At 46.5% G+C, this 20,194-nt stretch overlaps 1 protein-coding gene across 4 annotated transcripts in view; it reads right to left on the reverse strand.

Annotated features, from left to right (window-relative positions):
* The window catches only part of EFR3B (EFR3 homolog B), a 128,804-nt gene that overhangs the window by 65,161 nt on the left and 43,449 nt on the right, over nucleotides 1-20,194 (reverse strand). The gene's annotated exons all lie outside the window — the stretch shown is intronic.

Below are 20,194 nucleotides of genomic sequence, written 5' to 3' on the forward strand. Positions count from 1 at the left end.
GCTCCGGCGGTGTGGCAGCAGCGGGAGGCCCCATTAGCTAAAGTGGTACCTCAGGTTAAGAACGGTTTCAGGTTAAGAACGGGCCCCCGGAACGAATTAAGCTCTTAACCCGAGGTACCACTGTATGGCAATCCTAGCACAATACAGGATGATGCTAGTTTTGTTTTGTATTTCAGGTCTTCTCTCTCTCTTTGTCTGCCAAGATTCAGGTAGGTAGCCATGTTGGTCTGATGCAGTCGAAATAAAAAATAAATGAATAAAAATTGTCCAGTAGCACCTTAGAGACCAACTAAGTTTGTTCTAGGATGCAGGTGGACTGTGGTCTAAGCACTGAGCCTAGGACTTGCCGATCGGAAGGTTGGCAGTTTGAATCCCCGCGACGGGGTGAGCTCCCGTTACTCGGTCCCAGCTCCTGCCAACCTAGCAGTTCGAAAGCACGTCAAAGTGCAAGTAGATAAATAGGTACCACTCCAGCGGGAAGGTAAACGGCGTTTCCGTGCGCTGCTCTGGTTCGCCAGAAGCAGCTTAGTCATGCTGGCTGGCTGTACACTGGCTCCCTCGGCCAGCAAAGCGAGATGAGCGCCGCAACCCCACAGTCGTCCGCTACTGGACCTAATGGCCAGGGGTACCTTTACCTTTTAAGTTTGTTCTGGATATAAATTTTCATTTGCATGCACACTTCTTCAGGTACCAAATTCTATTCAAATGCATGTATTTGAAGGGGGGGGGGGACTGAAAGGTCATGTATTTAAGCTCTGGGTAGCCAAACACAGACAGACTCACAAATTCATGTGTGTGACAAATTCCAGAAGGGCCATCCTGTGAGGCTGCAATAGATTGTAATGGATTGTTTTGGTCACTTCAGCGCCAGATGGGAAAATAAAAAAGAGGCTGTTTACCTTCATGTCCCAGTGGTACCTATTTATCTACTTGCACTGGCGTGCTTTCAAACTGCTAGGTTGGCAGGAGCTGGGACAGAGTAACGGGAGCTCACTCCGTCTCGGGGATTCGAACCGCCGACCTTCTGATCGGCAAGTCCAAGAGGCTCAGTAGTTTAGACCACAACGCCACCCGCATCCTCAACAGAGGGGTAACTAGCCCCCAGAGGTGATGTCTTGACTATCCCTGTATGATGGCTCTGTTCTACCCTTTACAATCGATTCTGAATATTAGTTGCTGGAAATCACAGAAGGGAGTGTGTTCGAATCCTGCTTGCTGGTTTCCCACAGGTTTCCCACAGTGTGAGAACAGGAGGCCAGACTAGAGGGGCCATTGGCCTGATCCAGTAGGCCTCTTCTCATGTCCTTATGCCTTCCTGCCCAGGGAGGTTGGGAATCGTACGATTCGAGGGAGGTGTCCTCCATTCTCCCCATACAAAGCCATCAGCCTGGCAAGATACATTGCTCCCTCACCAGTCCCATCGGGGCTCATTAAGAGGCTGGTTTTGTTTTGTTTTCCCCCCTCTTCCAGTGACAAACTTGACCCCCCTGCTTTCCCCATCTAGACCCAAATCCCTGGAGACAGAAGCAGATCCCTCTTCCTCCCCTGCTTTGACAAAGAAAGGGGTCTCCCGCAGAGCGAGGCAGCCCCCACCATCTGTCGATTCTTAAAAACCACCGGAAAAGGCCCTGAGTGCGAATTTCCCCTTTAAGATGCGCAGAACTGCTGAACCTCCCAGCAATCACTTAGCTACAGAACCTGAATTTCTTTCTTGTTCTCCCTTTGGCAGAGATGTAAACACAACCAGGTTTGGCTTAGAACACGCACTGCAAACAGGTTTCCGTCAGGAACAGATGGAGTCTGTACCGTCAGCTAACTTCACCGAGATGATTTGCTTAATGGAAGCTTAGAGAGGCTTCGCGCTGCTGGAAGCTTTGCAAAAGCAAGCCGAGAGGGGGGTGTTACTCTCCTGGACTAAATCAGGAGGGGGGCAGTGACCCGCACCCTACAGACTAGGGCTCTGCGATAGATTGATAGATTGTCCAAAACTGGTTTGAAGTCCATATTGTGATATCGGTTTCATAATTTTTGACCTGGCAATATATTGAGAATCATGATGAGTGTGTGCTATGCAAAAATCACTGCCAATGCCTCTTCATGTTGTTGTTGTTTAGTCATTTAGTCATGTGTGACTCTTCGTGACCCCCTGGACCAGAGCACACCAGGCCCTCCTGTCTTCCACTGCCTCCTGCAGTTTGGTCAAACTCATGCTGGTAGCTTTGAGAACACTGTCCCACCATCTCGTCCTCTGTCGTCCCCTTCTCCTTGCGCCCTCCATCTTTCCCAACATCAGGGTCTTTTCCAGGGAGTCTTCTCTTCTCATGAGGTGGCCAAAGTCTTGGAGCCTCAGCTTCAGGATCTGTCCTTCCAGTGAGCACTCAGGGCTGATTTCCTTCAGAATGGAGAGGTTTGATCTTCTTGCAGTCCATGGGACTCTCAAGAGTCTCCTCCAGCACCAGAATTCAAAAGCATCTATCCTTCAGCGATCAGCCTTCTTTATGGTCCAGCTCTCACTTCCATACATCACTACTGGGAAAACCAGAGCTTGAACTATATGGACCTTTGTTGGCAAGGTGATGTCTCTGCTTTTTAAGATGCTGTCTGGGTTTCTCATTGCTTTTCTCCCAAGAAGCAGGCGTCTTTTAATTTTGTGACTGCTGTCCCCATCTGCAGTGATCACAGAGCCCAAGAAAGTAAAAACTCTCATAGCCTCTTCAAAGCTCCATCCTTATTTGTGATATATATTTGTGCATTGCAGGGGGTTGGACTAGATGACCCTTGGGTCCCTTCCAACTCTACAATTCTATATCAGTATACCATGATGTTTAGCCGGTGATATATCACAAAGTTGAAAACCAGCTCCATTCTTATTTCAGACATCCTGATATATCAGTATATGTTTAGTTGGTGATCTATTGTGATGTTGAAAACCATATATTCCCAAGCCTTACTACCGACCCATCCAGCCTGCTTGGTGCCAAAACCCTTGTCCTAACTTTCATCATCATCATCCATAACATTTATATACTGCTTAACCTGCCAAATCCCATAGCGGTTTACGTAAAACGCAGCTAGATGATTTAAAAATGCAAGATGCATGTACAACATTAAAAGCCAACAATACAAAGAAACTGATGAGTAAAACAGAGAAGCCATCGATAAAACACTCAGTTATATATTGATAAAACAGGACAAGGTGGTGAATATTACAAAGTATATACACAAAGTACAGTGGTACCTCGCAAGACGAATGCCTCGCAAGGCAGAAAACTCGCGAGACGACAGGGTTTTGGGTTTTTTTAGTTGCTTCGCAAGACGGATTTCCCTATGGGCTTGCTTCGCAAGACGGAAACGTCTTGCAAGTTTGTTTCCTTTTTCTTAAAACCGTTAATACAGTTGCGACTTGACTTCGAGGAGCAACTCATAGCACGCGGTGTGGTAGCCTTTTTTGAGGTTTTTGAAGACTTTGGTGATTTTTGAAGCTTTTCCGAAACCGTGCCTTGCAAGACGAAAAAACCGCAAGACGAAAAAACTCGCGGAACGAATTAATTTCGTCTTGCGAGGCACCACTGTATCAAATGTGGTGACAGTAATAATAATACAACAAAACACCACCACCACAAACTGGCTTATAAGTATAAAACCAATTTTACTAGAGTAATAACTAGAATAGAGATAGACTTGTAACCGTTCAAGCAGCAAACATACTAAGGTGCCATGTGTAAGACAAACTTGGAGATACTGTAAACATGGAGTGGATAAATGTGCAACTGTATCTTAACAAGTTACATGTGCAGTAAACGTTATACAGACTGGATAAACGAACTGTTCAACAAGTAGCGTCAGTCCATCACAGGACGGCAACCCCGTGCTGCCACAACGGCAAGGGTAGCACACTGGAGAATATGAAAAAGTTTTCCAAAGCTGTTTTCAAAGATTGAGCTGGATAAGATGTTCTTCAATGGGTCTTGAGCTGGAAACAGGTCTCCCTTTGCTCACTTGCGTTATTCTCAGCAGGGTGGTGGCTTTGATTTGCCTTCCCATGATTGATAAATGCATACAGCTTTGTGTTTCCAACTCGAGACCCATTGAAGAACATCTCATCCAGCTCAACGGTGAATCTTACAAGCCTGGAAATAGATGGGTCTTTAGGACGTGTTCGAAGCTCGCCATAGTTTTTGCCTCCTGAACAGCACATGGAAGGGTCTCTGAGCTTGTTGACTGGGACAGAAAAGAGTCCAGCAATAGCTGGAGCGTCCCAGGTCCCCATCCCTGGTTTAAAAGAGTAACCCTGCAAGCAGGATTTTGGGGTCTCGCCAGCAGGGCCTGCTCTGTGGAACCCATCCACCTGGAGAAGGCGGGCTTGGAGTTACGATACGATACAATACGATAATCTTTAATGTCACTGTCCCATACAGAACAACCAAATTGGGGGGGGGGGAATTCTACATAAGATATTCAAAACCAAGAAGCCTGCTATCCCAGCTATCCCAGCCTAGTTAGCCCCCTAAAAACTCTGATACCCCATTTTTAAAATACAATACACTCCCATAGAGACTCCTTACATGCATTTAAAAAGTGTTGGTGCTGACCTTTAAAGCCCTAAATAGCCTCAGTCCTGTATACCTGAAGGAATGTCTCCACCCACCATCGTTCAGCCCGGACACTGAGGTCCAGCGCCGAGGGCCTTCTGGCGGTTGCCTCATTACGAGAAGCAAAGCTACAGGGAACCAGACAGAGGGCCTTCTCGGTAGTGGCGCCCACCCTGTGGAACGCCCTCCCTTCAGATGTGAAGGAAATAAGCAGCTATCTTATCTTTAGAAGACATCTGAAGGCAGCCCTGTTTAGGGAAGTTCTTAATATTTAATGCTGTACTGTTTTTAACACTTGATTGGAAGCCGCCCAGAGTGGCTGGGGAAACTCAGCCAGATGGGCGGGGTCTAAATAATATATTATTATTATTATTATTATTATTATTATTATTATTATTATTAAACCAAAATCGCATTTGGATAGAAACTGTTTCTCAGGTGGCTAGTCCTAGTCTTTATAACCCTGTACCTTCTTCCAGAAGGCAGAAGCTGAAAGAGATCATTTCCGGGGTGCGCACTATCCTCTCTCTTTCCCCCGCAGGGGAACCGAAATAGCGGGAGAAAGAAAGAAAGAAGTCGGCTCCATTCGCTGCAAATGTCAGAGCCTCGCAATTTGAGCATCCACCCTGAAAACAGAAGGAGGAATGTACCTCTGGAGAGGTGGACCACTTTCCAGCACCACGCCAGCCGGGTGCCGCAAGGGTCGGCCATGGAGACAGCCACGTTAAAAGGATCAGCCATGCTCTTTGCCCATGCGAGGAGACAGACCAGGGGATTGGGGTGGGTTTCTGGTTCTCTGCTATGCGCTGCTCCTAGCTAAGAAATGCAATTGCAGGTGTGAGAAAACCTGGCTTGGTGTATAGATGATATTTTTGCACCTGCTGGGAATTGTGCCAGGAAAGAGAGAGAGGGAGAGAGAAGCTTTGTCATCTCCAGGAACCGCTCTCCCCAGAAGATGGAAATAAAACACAGCTTCTGGGAGCTGGCATGAGAGTCTCTGCTGAGTCACAGGGATGCTGAGGAGGCAGGATGGAAAAATGGGTCTCTTTGTGTCTTGGGCAGTGGGGGCTGAGTTGTGGGTGCGAGGTGGGGGTTACGAGGAGGGCTTTAAGGTTAATCACCCAGGCGATGTTCAAGATCAGGGCAGGGAGCGCAGAAGAATGATGCTGCTTTCTACCTGAGGTCTGCGTTGAAGGCAGGCAGGAAAAAAGCAGAGTTAACAAACATTCCCTTCTCCTTGCACTGTGCAGGCTGGGGGGGGGGGGGAGGTTGCCGGGCGGAACAGCCTCCCTCAGAAACAAAGCCCCATGGAAAGCAGCTCCAACCACATGGAGCATCTTTCAACAGCATGATGAGCGCGTGGCGAGGAAGCCAGCCTTTGCCAACCTAGCGCCCTCCAAAAGTGTTGGACTGTAATTCCCATCGGCCCCAGGCAGGACTACACTTACGTAGGAAAAAAAATCAGAGGCACAAATATGGGATGTGAAACACAAGAGCAGTCAAGTACAACATTCCTAGAGTGAACATGTTTACACATGGGGAGGAATGTTTGTCCAGCCAGCAGGTAAACTTCCTGTTTCCTTTTGGGCTGGGACAGACTTCCTCTGCATGGGACTAGAGGTGTGCGTGGCCTCACCTGTGCAGGTAACAACAAAAGCACAGGGCAGGGCAGCCATCTCCCTCTCTTTGACTACATGCATCGAAGAAGCAACATCTTCTTAGCCAAAGATGCCCTCTTAGCTCCATCCAAGAGAGGACAAAGGGACTGTCTCCTTATGAGATAGTTTCCAAGTGTATGTAACTTTTCTAAGCTAAGTCTGCCTTCTGGGATCCTATTGTGAACAGAATGATATGTGAGTAAACCTTTTTATCCTTTTATAGAAGACTGTGTCGTGTCTTATCTTTTATGAGGGAATAAGGGGAAAATACCAGAGCAGTTATTATAGAGGTTTAGCGAGCCTGAGCAAATGCATCCGCTGTGAGTTTAAAAAGAGGAATGTTACTCTGCTAAATTGTGAACTTATTAACACAATTTGGAAAAGGATATAATCAGACAATATATCCTCTCCTGCATCCCTGAACATTCCCACAACAAATATAAGATGGAGGACATCTGGCAGTGCGTGTGAAAAGAATCTAGGGGTCTTAGTGGACCACAAGCTGAACAACAGCATGCACACGAAAGCTCATACCAAGAACTAACTTAGTTGGTCTTTAAAGTGCTACTGGAAGGGGAAAAAAATTTAGTTTTGACTATGGCAGACCAACACGGCTACCTTTCTGTAACAGTCAACAATGTAATGCAGCAGCAAAAAAAGTTAACACTATTCTAGGCTGCATCAACAGAAGTCTGGTGTTCAGATCAAGGGAAGTCATGGTACCGCTCTAGTCTGCCACATCTGGAATGCTGTGTCCAATTCTGAGCACCCCAGTTTAAGACCAGCGTATGTATTATTGGCAAGGCAGCTACGCCAATGGCTCTCCTCTCTGAAAGGGTATGGAAGAATGTGAAGCCGACATCCAATACCAAGATGAAGGTCCACCAGGATTGTGTGTTGAGCACCCTGCTTTGTGGAAAGGAGTTTAAGGAGTTTGACACACGTCTCAAAGAGGTTTGACAATCACTTATTATGCTAAGTGTCTTCACCCCCATCGTTCAGCCCGGAAACAGAGGTCCGGCTCCAAGGGTCTTCTGGCAGTTCCCTCCCTGCGAGAAGTGAGGTTACAGGGAACCAGGCAGAGGGCCTTCTCGGTAGTGGCGCCCGCCCTGTGGAACGCCCTCCCATCAGAAATCAAGGAAATAAACAACTATCTGACTTTTAGAAGACATCTGAAGGCAGCCTTGTTTAGGGAAGTTTTTAATGACTGAACTTTTAATGTATTTTTAATCTTTTGTTGGAAGCCGCCCAGAGTGGCTGGGGAAACCTAGCTAGATGGGTGGGGTATTATCATTTTTATTATTAATTTATATCCAGTCTTTTCCCTGACAGGGACTCAAGGCGACTTGCAGATAAAATAGAAACAGCTAAAAACTGGGGGGATGACAATAAAAACAATTAAACATTCATATACAGTGGTACCTCTTAATTTGTTCCGGAGGTCTGTTCTTAACCTGAAACTGTTCTTAACCTGAAGCACCACTTTAGCTAATGGGGCCTCCTGCTGCCGCCGTGCTGCCGGAACATGATTTCTGTTCTCATCCTGAAGCAAAGTTCTTAACCCGAGGTATTATTTCTGGGTTAGCGGAGTCTGTAACTTGAAGTGTCTGTAACCCGAGGTACCACTGTATATATAACCCTCCCCCCACTAATAATTACAATGATAACATCACAGCACCAGCCATGTCCTTAAAAACCCCATTCCCAGAGAACTCTGGGAATTGTAGCTCTGTGGGGGGGGGGAATAGGGAATCTCTTAGCAACGGGCAACACTCTTATTAAACTACGTTTCCAGAGATTCTTTGGTGGCAGTGGGAGCCATGGTGATTTAAATTGATATGTCATGGGGCTGTGAGGCGAGGTGAGGCGACTGCCTCGGGTGGCAGTGTCGGCAGACCCAGACTCCAATGGGGCCACCTAGATGCTTTCCACACAAATCACGACCTAGCCAGTCTCCCTCATCCTGTTGTTGCACCCTCTGATTTCTCTTTTCATATATAATCATATAATCATAGAGTTGGAAGAGACCACTAGGGCCACCGAGTCCAACCCCCTGCCAAGCAGGAAACGCCATCAGAGCACTCCTGACATATGGTTGTCAAGCCTCTGCTTAAAGACCTCCAAAGAAGGAGACTCCACCACACTCCTTGGCAGCAAATTCCACTGTCAAACAGCTCTTACTGTCAGGAAGTTCTTCCTAATGTTTAGGTGGAATCTTCTTTCTTGTAGTTTGGATCCATTGCTCCGTGTCCGCTTCTCTGGAGCAGCAGAAAACAACCTTTCTCCCTCCTCTATGTGACATCCTTTTATATATTTGAACATGGCTATCATATCACCCCTTAACCTCCTCTTCTCCAGGCTAAACATGCCCAGCTCCCTTAGCCGTTCCTCATAAGGCATCGTTTCCAGGCCTTTGACCATTTTGGTTGCCCTCCTCTGGACACGTTCCAGTTTGTCAGTGTCCTTCTTGAACTGTGGTGCCCAGAACTGGACACAGTACTCCAGGTGAGGTCTGACCAGAGCAGAATACAGTGGCACTATTACTTCCCTTGATCTAGATGCTATACTCCTATTGATGCAGCCCAGAATTGCATTGGCTTTTTTAGCTGCCGCGTCACACTGTTGGCTCATGTCAAGTTTGTGGTCAACCAAAACTTTTAACAAGATCCACGCCTATCCAAACCTCTTCTTGGGGGAAGGAAACCCAAAAATGGGATCCGTCCTCTTTGCCCCTGGCTCTGCAGTCTGAAATTGTACCAGCCAGGCAACAAACAAATAATAAATTGGCTCCTGCTCCTGATCAGTTATGAATATCAGTTGTATATGTCGCCTGGCAGAGCTGCCAAGACTCATTTAGAACATGAAAATACATTTAAAGTGTTGATTATAATACCTTAATGGCTCATGCAGGCATCAAAGCGGCTAAATAAAGGTTGCAATCCCGACTGGCAGCAGTTAAAGATGAATTACTGTAATTATCCTCTATTAGATCAATTTCCTCAGCTCCAAAAGTTCTGCTTCGGTGTTTTTGTGCTGTCACGTTTGTTTGCCGGCAAGGCGCGAGAGAGCTGACCTGCCGCCTCATCCGGGTTATCCAAAAGTTGGCAGGTTCAAGACAGGTAAAGTTCCTCTTTGTGCAGTGCGTCATTCAACTACGGAACTCCCTGCCACAGGAGGGAGTAAATGGCCACCAACCTGGCCTAAAAGAGAATTAAACTAATTCATGTCTGAAAGAGGATTGGGCATATTAGCCCAAGGGACTTGAGAAAGTTCAGCCCGGACTTCCTTTCAGCTGTAGTTTCACCAAAAAATGGAGTTTGGCACTCACCTAGTCCTAGTCTAATTAATTACTGAATATTGCTTTATTTGATATGTTACTTATTCTAAAGTTATTGTGATTTTTTATATTGGATCAGATTGCTACTATTAATGTTTGATGTTTTATTATTATTTTTATGTGTGTTGGAAGCCACCCAGAGTGGCTGGGGCAACCCAGACAGATGGACAGGGTATAAATAAAAATAAATATTATTATTAAAAACTCACAGTGCAGTTCCAGATGCAACCTCAGCATCTCTCTTGCACAAGCACAGCACTTGATCTCCTCTCTATTTAAATCTCCCTTTGTGTAGAGATTTTCAAAAGGGATACATGACAAATCTGAAGAATCATGAATTGCGCAGGCTGTTTATGTTAGCCAGATTTAATATGTTTCCCTCGATGATAGTGAGAGGAAGATATTTAGCTCTCCCAGAATCAGAGCATCTCTGCAAATGTAGTAAACAGGAACCTGGTACTTTGGAGCATATTTTCTTTTCTTGTGATTTTGGCATTTATGCCAGAAGACAATTATTAAAGGCCTTACAACTCAATAGGCTGATTTCTATGCTACCAACGGTACAGGACCTGCTTTCGGACAGGAATGATCAAATTACTTTAATAGTGGCTGAATTTTTGAGTGCTGTCCATGTAAAAAGACTGGGCCATTGTAAAGAGATTTTGTGGTTCTTAACTGATCGGTGATGGGGTAGTGTTGTATTGTATTATTTATGCAAATTTATTTCCTCTAGAGTTAAAGTTCTGACTGGGACAAACCTTGTTATGTTGAGCTCGTATTTTGCACAATTTGTATATGGTGTCTGTTTGATAATGTGTGGTTTGCTATGCGTAATAAAGGATATTTGATTTGATCTCTCTTGCACAAATTGTGCATCCTCCAGCAAGGGGAAGCCAGCCAGCTTTTTCGGCAAGTCTGTCCCCCTGTCAAGCAGCTCTTGCTATTAGGCAGTCAAAAAAGCAGAGACATCACCTTGCCAACAAAGGACCGCATAGTTCAAGCTATGGTTTTCCCATTAGTGATGTATGGAAGTGAGAGGTGGACCATAAAGAAGGTTGATTGCTGAAGAATTGATGCTTTTGAATTCTGGTGCTGGAGGAGACTCTTGAGAGTCCCATGGACTGCAAGAAGATCAAACCTCTCCATTCTGAAGGAAATCAGCCCTGAGTGCTCACTGGAAGGACAGATCCTGAAGCTGAGGCTCCAAGACTTTGGCCACCTCATGAGAAGAGAAGACTCCCTGGAAAAGACCCTGATGCTGGGAAAGATGGAGGGCTCAAGGAGAAGGGGACGACAGAGGACGAGATGGTGGGACAGTGTTCTCGAAGCTACCAGCATGAGTTTGACCAAACTGCGGGAGGCAGTGGAAGACAGGAGGGCCTGGCGTGCTCTGGTCCAGGGGGTCACGAAGAGTCGGACACGACTAAACGACTAAACAACAACAACAAGGGGCACAAATAAGGTTGGGCAACTTGAACCAACAAAACACAAAGGGTTTTCAGACGAGAGAACTTGTATTATTCCTAATGAGATGGGGAAAGGGCAGGGAAGGTTAGCAAGCGGAATGAAGCAATCGAAACTGAGACATGGGAGAATTTGTACGGAGACTATTATAGCAGCAATCAATACAGGAGTCTAAAAAGGTTGCTCGCTCGCCTATGGTGAATAAGAACTGATTGCAGGTAAACACTCGAGCCAGGTGTGTTAAAAGGTCTTTTATTTTTAGGCCTTGAGGAGGAACAGAAGGACTTGTGGGCAGCTGGATATTAAAAGCCTTCACGAGCCAGAGGCCACAGAAATGACTCACTTGCAAGGCTGCACAAGGAAGAGACAGGCTCAGCTGGCAGCAGCTGGGCAAAGAAGAGAGGTGTTGGACCAGATGACCCTTTCAATTCTACAGTTCTTTGCATTTATGTAGACCGAGGATGGATTTTCTGAGTGCTGCAAAGAGCCAAACCTGAGTCAAAGCAGTTTCCCCCGAGCCAAGGATGAAGTGAGCAAGAGTGGGTGTTGAAAAGGGAAGCTTGAATGTGCACCAGGCACGCCAATTAGAGCATCTTTGTTCAAATGCTATGATTCGATGAAATGTGACTAATCTGCGCAAATGCATTCTGCTTGGAGAATCGGAGCACCAGGATTACAGAACAGAAAGTTTTAGTCCTGGGTTCCTCTCTATCGCTTGCCCCAGAAGTGCTCAGCAAAAAATAAAAAGGCCGTCTCTCCTCCCTGCGGCCGCCTTCAATATCGCGGCAAGGAGACGGGCATTGGCAATGGGAATGCCACAGAGAGGCGGCTGTGGGAGAGGCAAGGCCCTGCGGAAACTGGCATTTGCGACAAAGCCAGCAGCAGACCATGATATCAGCACACGAGGCAAGAGCAAATCGCTAGGCTGCTGTCTTTCGTCCTCAGAGAGGCTAAACAAGGGGTAGGCAAGCCAACAAAGACCCGTATAGTTGAAGCTATGGTTTTCCCAATAGTGATGTATGGAAGTGAGAGCTGGACCATAAAGAAGGCTGATCACTGGAGTATTGCTGCTTTTGAATTCTGGTGCTGGAGGAGACTCTTGAGAGTCCCATGGACTGCAAGAAGATCAAACCTCTCCATTCTGAAGGAAATCAGCCCTGAGTGCTCACTGGAAGGACAGATCCTGAAGCTGAGGCTCCAAGACTTTGGCCACCTCATGAGAAGAGAAGACTCCCTGGAAAAGACCCTGATGTTGGGAAAGATGGAGGGCACAAGGAGAAGGGGACGACAGAGATGGTGGGACAGTGTTCTTGAAGCTACCAGCATGAGTTTGACCAAACTGCGGGAGGCAGTAGAAGACAGGAGGGCGTGGCGTGCTCTGGTCCATGGGGTCACGAAGAGGACACGACTAAATGAGTAATCAACAACAAATTCTGTTGGAAGCCGCCCAGAGTGGATGGGGAAACCCAGCCAGATGTGCGGGGTATAAATAATAAATAATAATAATAATGCAATAGCTTGGTACTGTACTTTTTGGTTGTTAATAATGGAAATAAAGGGAAATAAAGAAGCAAGCAAACTCTGAGAGGGAGGTGGCAGGGAGAAGAGGGTGTTTTGCTCTCGCAGAGCAGAGGCAAGCATCTCAGAAGGTGATGCCAGAATTAGCACTAGGTGCTGTTTAGCATCACAGCGGGGGAAAGGGGAGTGGCGCTGTGCAAACACACCAGCCATGACATCCTGCAGACTTGCTAAGTGGGGAGACAGCTGTCAGATCAGGCAGTCACATGGCATTGTCATCCAGGGCAGCCCCCTGAGAAGCAACATTAGCAGATCCCAGAAAGCCACAAGCAGACTCCATTTCTGCACTCCACTGTTCCTCCCCCCCCCACCCCGATCTAGGATATTAATTCTGGCTCAGAGACCGTATGCTAAAACCTCCTTGCGAATCCAAAGTCCCAGATGATGCGGAAGCTGGCAAATCCCCTAAGCCTTCCTGGATTGCAGCAGATCTAAAACGAGTTTCCTTTTTAAAAAATCTTGCCTTTTTCACACAGAATTGTAGAGTTGGAAGGGACCCATAGAGTCATCTAGTCCACCCCCACCTATTTGCTTCTCTCCTCCAATTACTTGAAGCGAAGGGGGAAGAACTGGACACTCGGATAGCTCAGTCAGAAAAGTATGAGACTCTTAATCTCAGCAAGCCCCAGATTCGGCTAAAAAGTTTCCTGCATTCAGTGCAAGGAGGCTGAGGGAGACTTTTACCACATGTGGCGGACTTGTGATAAAGTTAAGAACTTTTGGGAGATGATCTATAACGAACTAAAGAAAATATTTAAATATTTGTTGTTGTTGTTGTTTAGTCGTTTAGTTGTGTCCGCCACTTCGTGACCCCCTGGACCAGAGCACGCCAGGCACTCCTGTCTTCCACTGCCTCCCGCAGTTTGGTCAAACTCATGCTGGTAGCTTCGAGAACACTGTCCCACCATCTCGTCCTCTGTCGTCCCCTTCTCCTTGTGCCCTCCATCTTTCCCAACATCAGGGTCTTTTCCAGGGAGTCTTCTCTTCTCCTGAGGTGGCCAAAGTATTGGAGCCTCAGCTTCAGGATCTGTCCTTCCAGTGAGCACTCAGGGCTGATTTCCTTCAGAATGAAGAGGTTTGATCTTCTTGCAGTCCATGGGACTCTCAAGAGTCTCCTCCAACACCAGTATTTAAATATAATTTTCCCAAAAAAACAGAAGCCTTCTTGCTGGGTTTGATGGGGAAAGAGGGCAAGAAATCGGATCAAAGAGTGTTCATGTATGCCACAGCAGCGGCAAGAGCCATGTTGGCCCCAAATTGGAAGCTACCGTACAAGAAATTCCAACCATTGCGGAGTGGCAGACGAAAATGATGAACTACTCGGAGTTAGCCAAGCTGACCAGCAAGATTTGGGACCAGGACGACCAGAGATTCATAGAAAGTTGGAGTAAATTTATGGTGTATTTACAGGAGAATTGTAAAACTTCAAAAACACTGGTAGGATTGATATAACTCCTACAATGTAATAAATAAGAGACTCAGTAGTTAAAATACACGATTTAAAGAAATAAGGGATACCTGTTGAAGGGAAGGAGGGAAGTCATAAGCTCAGCAGAGCTAAAAGTATAGATGTGATTTGATGTATTGTATGAAACTGTGTTGAGAAAATAATAAAAGTTTATAGACAAAAAAAAGAGATTCCTGTGTTCAGGGGTTTGGACTAGATGACCCCCTGGGGTCCCTACAATGCTACAATTCTATGATTCCCTGGAATCCGTTTGTTTATCGCATTTCCATCCCACTTTGGAGCACAAGGTGGAGGACATTTCATCTCCACAACAATCCTGTGAAGTAGGTTGGGCTGAGAGACAGTTGGCTTCATGGCCGAGTGAGGATTTGAACCCAGATCCTAATCTGACACTCTGACCACTACAACACGCTGGCTCTTTCCAAAGCAAGGGTGCTGTTCTTGCTCTCAATACGTACTTAAAAAGAGTCACAAAAATGCTATTTTAAAATATTTTCATAATGCCTTCCCACTTTTTCCAAAACATTCAGGGCCGTTTACTGTAAATCATATCGCTAAGAACAGAACCAGAAGCTCCAGTTATATATATATATCCATCCATTTTTGGAAACCGAGTTCTTTTCTTAATGGTGTTTTATGTTGCAATGTTGTAAACCACCCCAATGCTTTCTGATATGGCCTTATAGAACTACTTCTAAATATAGAAATAAAGAAAGATCTGCAGGTTCTGTGCTGCCTCTGAAGGCCCCAAGGGCAGGTTGTATTTGCAAAGTTCTCACTCGACAACCCAGGCAATTGTAGAGCTCAGAAATCAAGAAGGATTCCCAGTTCAGCAACACACTTTAGCCCAAGGGTCCCCAACGTGGTGCCCCCAGAGGCCTTTGGTGTCACCCAGAGGGTCCCATCCCCCTACCAAAATTAGGCTTCGAAGGAGAATGGCATGTCTCCTTCTGAGATGTGCCTGGTGTGGGAATGTTCAGGGATGCAGGAGAGGATATATAGTTTGGTTACATCCTTTCCAACTTGTGTTAGCAAGTTCACAATTTTAGCAGAGTAACATTCCTCTTTTTAAACTCACAGCGAATGTGTTTGCTCAGGCTCGCTAAAGCCTCTATAATAACTGTTCTGGTATTTTCCCCTTATTCTCTCATAAAAGATAAGACACGACACAGTCTTCTATAAAAGTATAAAAGGAGTTTACTCACTCACATTCTGTTCACAATTGGATCCCAGAAGGCAGACTTAGCTTAGAAAAGTAACATACACCTGGGAACTATCTCATAAGGAGACAGTCCCTTTGTCCCTTTGTCCAAGAGAGCATCTTTGGCTAAGCAGATGTTGCTTCTTTAATGTGTGTACTCAAAAAGAGAGAGAGATGGGTGCCCTGCCCTGTGCTTTTGTCATTACCTGCACAGGTGAGGCCACGCCCACCTCTAGTCCCATGCAGAGGAAGGAAACAGGAAGTTGACCTGCTGGCTGGACAAACATTCCTCCCCATGTGTAAACATGTTCACTCTAGGAATGTTGTACTTGACTGCTCTTGTGTTTCACATCCCACACCTGGCATATGAACCCTGGAAGGAAGCCAAACTGCGGAACTCCCTGCCACAAGAGGCAGTGGTGGTCACGAACTTGGATGGCTTGAAACGAGGATTGGATAAATTCATGGAGGAGAAGAAGGCTATTGAGGGCTACTAGCCATCATGGCTCTGCTCTGCCTCCACAGTCAGAGGCAGCGATGCGTCTGAATGCCAGCCACTGGAAACCACAAGAGCGGAGAGTTGGTCTTGTGTTCGAGTCCTGCCTGCAGGTTTCTCCCGCAGGCATCTGGTTGGCCGCTGTGAGAACAGGATGCTGGGCTAGATGGGCTGTTGGCTTGACCCTGCAAGCTCCTCTTATGTTTTTAGGAATAAATAATAATAATAATAATAATAATAATAATAATAATTTATTTAAAGCCTACCCTCCCCAGCCAAAGCCGGACTCAGAGCAGCTAACAACAATAAAAGTAACACAGTTTACATAAAATCACAATCAATTAATTAAAATACATTCTAAAATCAATTCATTCTAAAATCAATTCATTCTAAAATCAATTCAGAAGCTGCCTTATATGACATCTTTTATCCAACTCAGTATTGTGTATAGTGGCATTTTAGAGTTTCAGACTGGTTATAATAGAATCATAGAATTGTAGAATCATAGAATCATAGAGTTGGAAGAGACCACAAGGGCCATCAAGTCCAACCCCCTGCCAGGCAGGAAACACCATCAGAGCACTCCTGACATATGGTTGTCAAGCCTCTGCTTAAAGACCTCCAAAGAAGGAGACTCCACCACACTCCTTGGCAGCAAATGCCACTGTCGAACAGCTCTTACTGTCAGGAAGTTCTTCCTAATGTTTAGGTGGAATCTTCTTTCTTGTAGTTTGGATCCATTGCTCCGTGTCCGCTTCTCTGGAGCAGCAGAAAACAATCTTTCTCCCTCCTCTATGTGACATCCTTTTATATATTTGAACATGGCTATCATATCACCCCTTAACCTCCTCTTCTCCAGGCTAAACATGCCCAGCTCCCTTAGCCGTTCCTCATAAGGCATCGTTTCCAGGCCCTTGACCATTTTGGTTGCCCTCCTCTGGACACGTTCCAGTTTGTCAGTGTCCTTCTTGAACTGTGGTGCCCAGAACTGGACACAGTACTCCAGGTGAGGTCTGACCAGAGCAGAATACAGTGGCACTATTACTTCCCTTGATCTAGATGCTATACTCCTATTGATGCAGCCCAGAATTGCATTGACTTTTTTAGAGTTGGAAGGGACCCCCAAAGGTCATCCAGCCCAACCCCCTCCAATGCAGGAATCCCAGCCAAAGGATCCCTGTCAGACGGCCATCCAGCCTCTGCTTAAAAACCTCCAAGGAAGGAGAGCCCACAATCTCCCGAGGGAGACCGTTCCACTGTCAAACAGCTCTTACTATCAGAAAGTGTTTCCGAATGTTTAGTCGGGATCTCCTTTCTTGCTACTTGAAGCCATGGGTTCGAGTCCCACCCTCCGGAGCAGGAGAAAATAAGCTTGTTTGCTCTTCCATGTGACAGCCCTTGAGATAGTTGAAGGTGGCTATCCTATCTCCTGTGTCTCCTCTTTCCCAGGCTAAACATACCCTGCTCCTTCTGTCAGGAGCTCGTCCTGCTCTCGAGTAGGACCCTGGCAGAGACACATGCCCGACTGGCATGTTCCCTCCCTCCTGGTCGATCGTTCAGGAGCTTCAAAAGCTTTCTCCTGCCCGAACATCACAGCGACCGATGCCAACAGACACCGGCACACTTAGGGATCCACAGAGTCTTCACAGCTTGCGTAACTCAGCAACTCAGCATTTTGGCTAATCTACTTTATTTACATATAAACACACACGGAGCACTGCAACATGGCTCCCTCTCTCTCTAGCATCAGGCAGCAAAGAGGAAAAGAACAAAGGACAATAATCCCACTTGACGGAACACAGTAACACAAATATCCTGTCTCCATCACTTCCCAAAACATATACCGTCATGTGAAAGGCAACAATCCCATGACTGCAATCACGGAGCCGGAATTCTAACACCTCCAACCGTTCCTCATCAGGCTTGGTTTCCAGACCCTGGATGTGCCAGGGATTGAAACGGGAACCTTTTGCACACAGAGGAAAGTGCTCTGCTTCCAGGTATCAGGAAAATAAGGAAAAGTACGTACCAGCCTGAACTGGGCAAGATGAGGTCACGATCCGAATTGGCGTCAGAGACCTTTGTGTGATGTTCTTTGCAACGAAAACTGAACGTAAGTCCCTTTCGAAGCTCAAGTTTATTTTGGGCAAACTTCACTATATATCCAGAACGAATGGACAGGCGAAGATCCATTCCACACACACACACGATTTATCTCAGTCACATAAGCTTCTTAAAAATGCACAGATAGTTTTCATTAGATTACAAATGGCTGGAGGCTTAAGAAGTAATTTGCGTCGGCCAGATCCTGCGTCAGGGATCTCTTTTCTCCCGAATTTCCTCCCGAGAGCACAGTTCTCCCCTTAGAAACGTAATTTAAAAAATACTGTGTGAGGGGTATTGTTTCTGTTTGTTATTATGGGATGCATTTCTGACACTGACAGGTAGGGCTGGGAGAAACCACCTGCCTGAAATCTTGGAGATCTTTCACTCCTGCAAAGTGTACACGGTCCGGAACTAGATCATAGCTGTCAACTTTTCCCTTTTCTTGTGCGGAATCCTATTCGGAATAAGGGAATTTCCCTTTGAAAAAGGGAAACGTTCACAGCTATGAACTAGATGGAGAAATAGTTTGACTCTGGTATAAGGCAGGTTTCCGTGCTCCTAACCTGACGGCTCATCCCTCCTCCAGAGATTTTGCAGGCTGCGACGGATCGTGATCCTTCCGGGGAGAATAAGGAAAGAATACCTGCCTGCTAGAAAGGATGGGGTGCAAAAACTCTCTCTCTGCAGCCTCCCATCCCTTCCTCTTCCTTGCAGCTGTGAATCACAGCCTCCTGTAATTCAGACTAGACTCCTCTCTCAACCACCCTGGAAAGGCAAACCCAGAAATCTTGGTGCCACCATCAACCTCGACACAGGCAGATCATGCCCCTGCCCACCTGCACGCTTGCCAGGGAGCTAATGAGACAAGCTGTCTCTCAAATTATAGCACAAGGAGGTGGAGAATGACAAGCGATCCGTGGAAGAGGGAGAATCAGCTCTGCGCTACTCATCCCCTCGCCTGTCACCCGCTGGATTTTCCAACACGCATGCTAAAAAGACAGAGAGGATAGGCTTTCCGGCATCAGAATCTGTCAGAGAGGAACTCGCTGCCTCACCAGCTTTTGCCTATTTATTTACGACTGTGACCGCGGGTGCCGTGGTTCGTATAGCACCGTCCACTTTTAATCACCTTCTGCAATAATAATAATAATAATAATATTTTTATACCCTGCCCTTCTGGCTGGGTTTCCCCAGCCACTCTGGGTGGCTTCCAGCAAAATATTAAAATACAATAATTCATCAAATATTAAAAACTTCCCTAAACAGAGCTGCCTTCAAATGTCTTCTAAAAGTCAGATACAGTGGATGCTCAGGTTGCGAACGTGATCCGTGCGGGATGCACGTTCGCAACCCGCAGCATTCACAACCCGCGTCTGCGTGTCTGCACATGCACAGGTTGTGATTTGGCGCTTCTGCGCATGCGCAAAGTGTGATTTAGTGCTTCTGCGCCTGCACGACCGCCGAAACCCGGAAGTAATCCGTTCCGGTACTTCAGGGTTTCGGCTGTCCGCAACCCGAAAAAGCGCAACCTGAAGCGGCTGTAACCTGAGGTATGACTGTACAGTAATACCTCTGGTTATGTACCATCCTTCTTGAGAACGCTTTGGGTAACGAGCTCTGCTAACCTGGAAGTAGGTGCTCCTGTAAGCGAACTTTGCCCTGGGATGCGAGCAGAAGTTGCGCACCACTGGCGCAGTCGCAGTGGGAGGCCCCATTAGCGAAAGCATGCCTCATGTTAAGAACGGTTTCAGAATAAGGACGGACCTCTGGAACGAATTAACTTCGTAACCGGAGGTACCACTGTAGTTGTTTATTTCCTTGACATCTGATGGGATGACGTTCCACAGGGCAGGCGCCACCACCGAGAAGGCCCTCTGTCTGGATCCCTGTAACTTGGCTTCTCACAGTGAGGGAACCACCAGAAGGCCCTCGGAGCTGGACCTCAGTGTCCGGGCTGGATGATGGGGGTGGAGATGCTCCCTCAGGTCTACTGGACGAAGGCTGTTTAGGGCTTTAAAGCTCAGCAGCAACACTTTGCATTGTGCCTGGAAACGTACTGGGAGCCAATGTAGGTCTTTCAGGACTGGTGTTATATGGTCTCGGCGGCTGCTCCCAGTCACCAGTCCAGCTGCCACATTCTGGACAATTGTCTCCAGACAAGGTGCAATTCAAATAGTGGACAAGGCTCCCTCCTTTTTTCAGATGTTGAGATTTATCAGTATATCACAATGCTTAGCTGGTGACATATTGCAAAGTTGAAAACCAGCTCCATCGCTATTTCCAGATACCGTATT

The sequence above is a fragment of the Podarcis raffonei genome, chromosome 3, assembly GCF_027172205.1.
Source record: "Podarcis raffonei isolate rPodRaf1 chromosome 3, rPodRaf1.pri, whole genome shotgun sequence".
In the NCBI taxonomy this organism is placed as follows: Eukaryota; Metazoa; Chordata; class Lepidosauria; order Squamata; family Lacertidae; genus Podarcis; species Podarcis raffonei.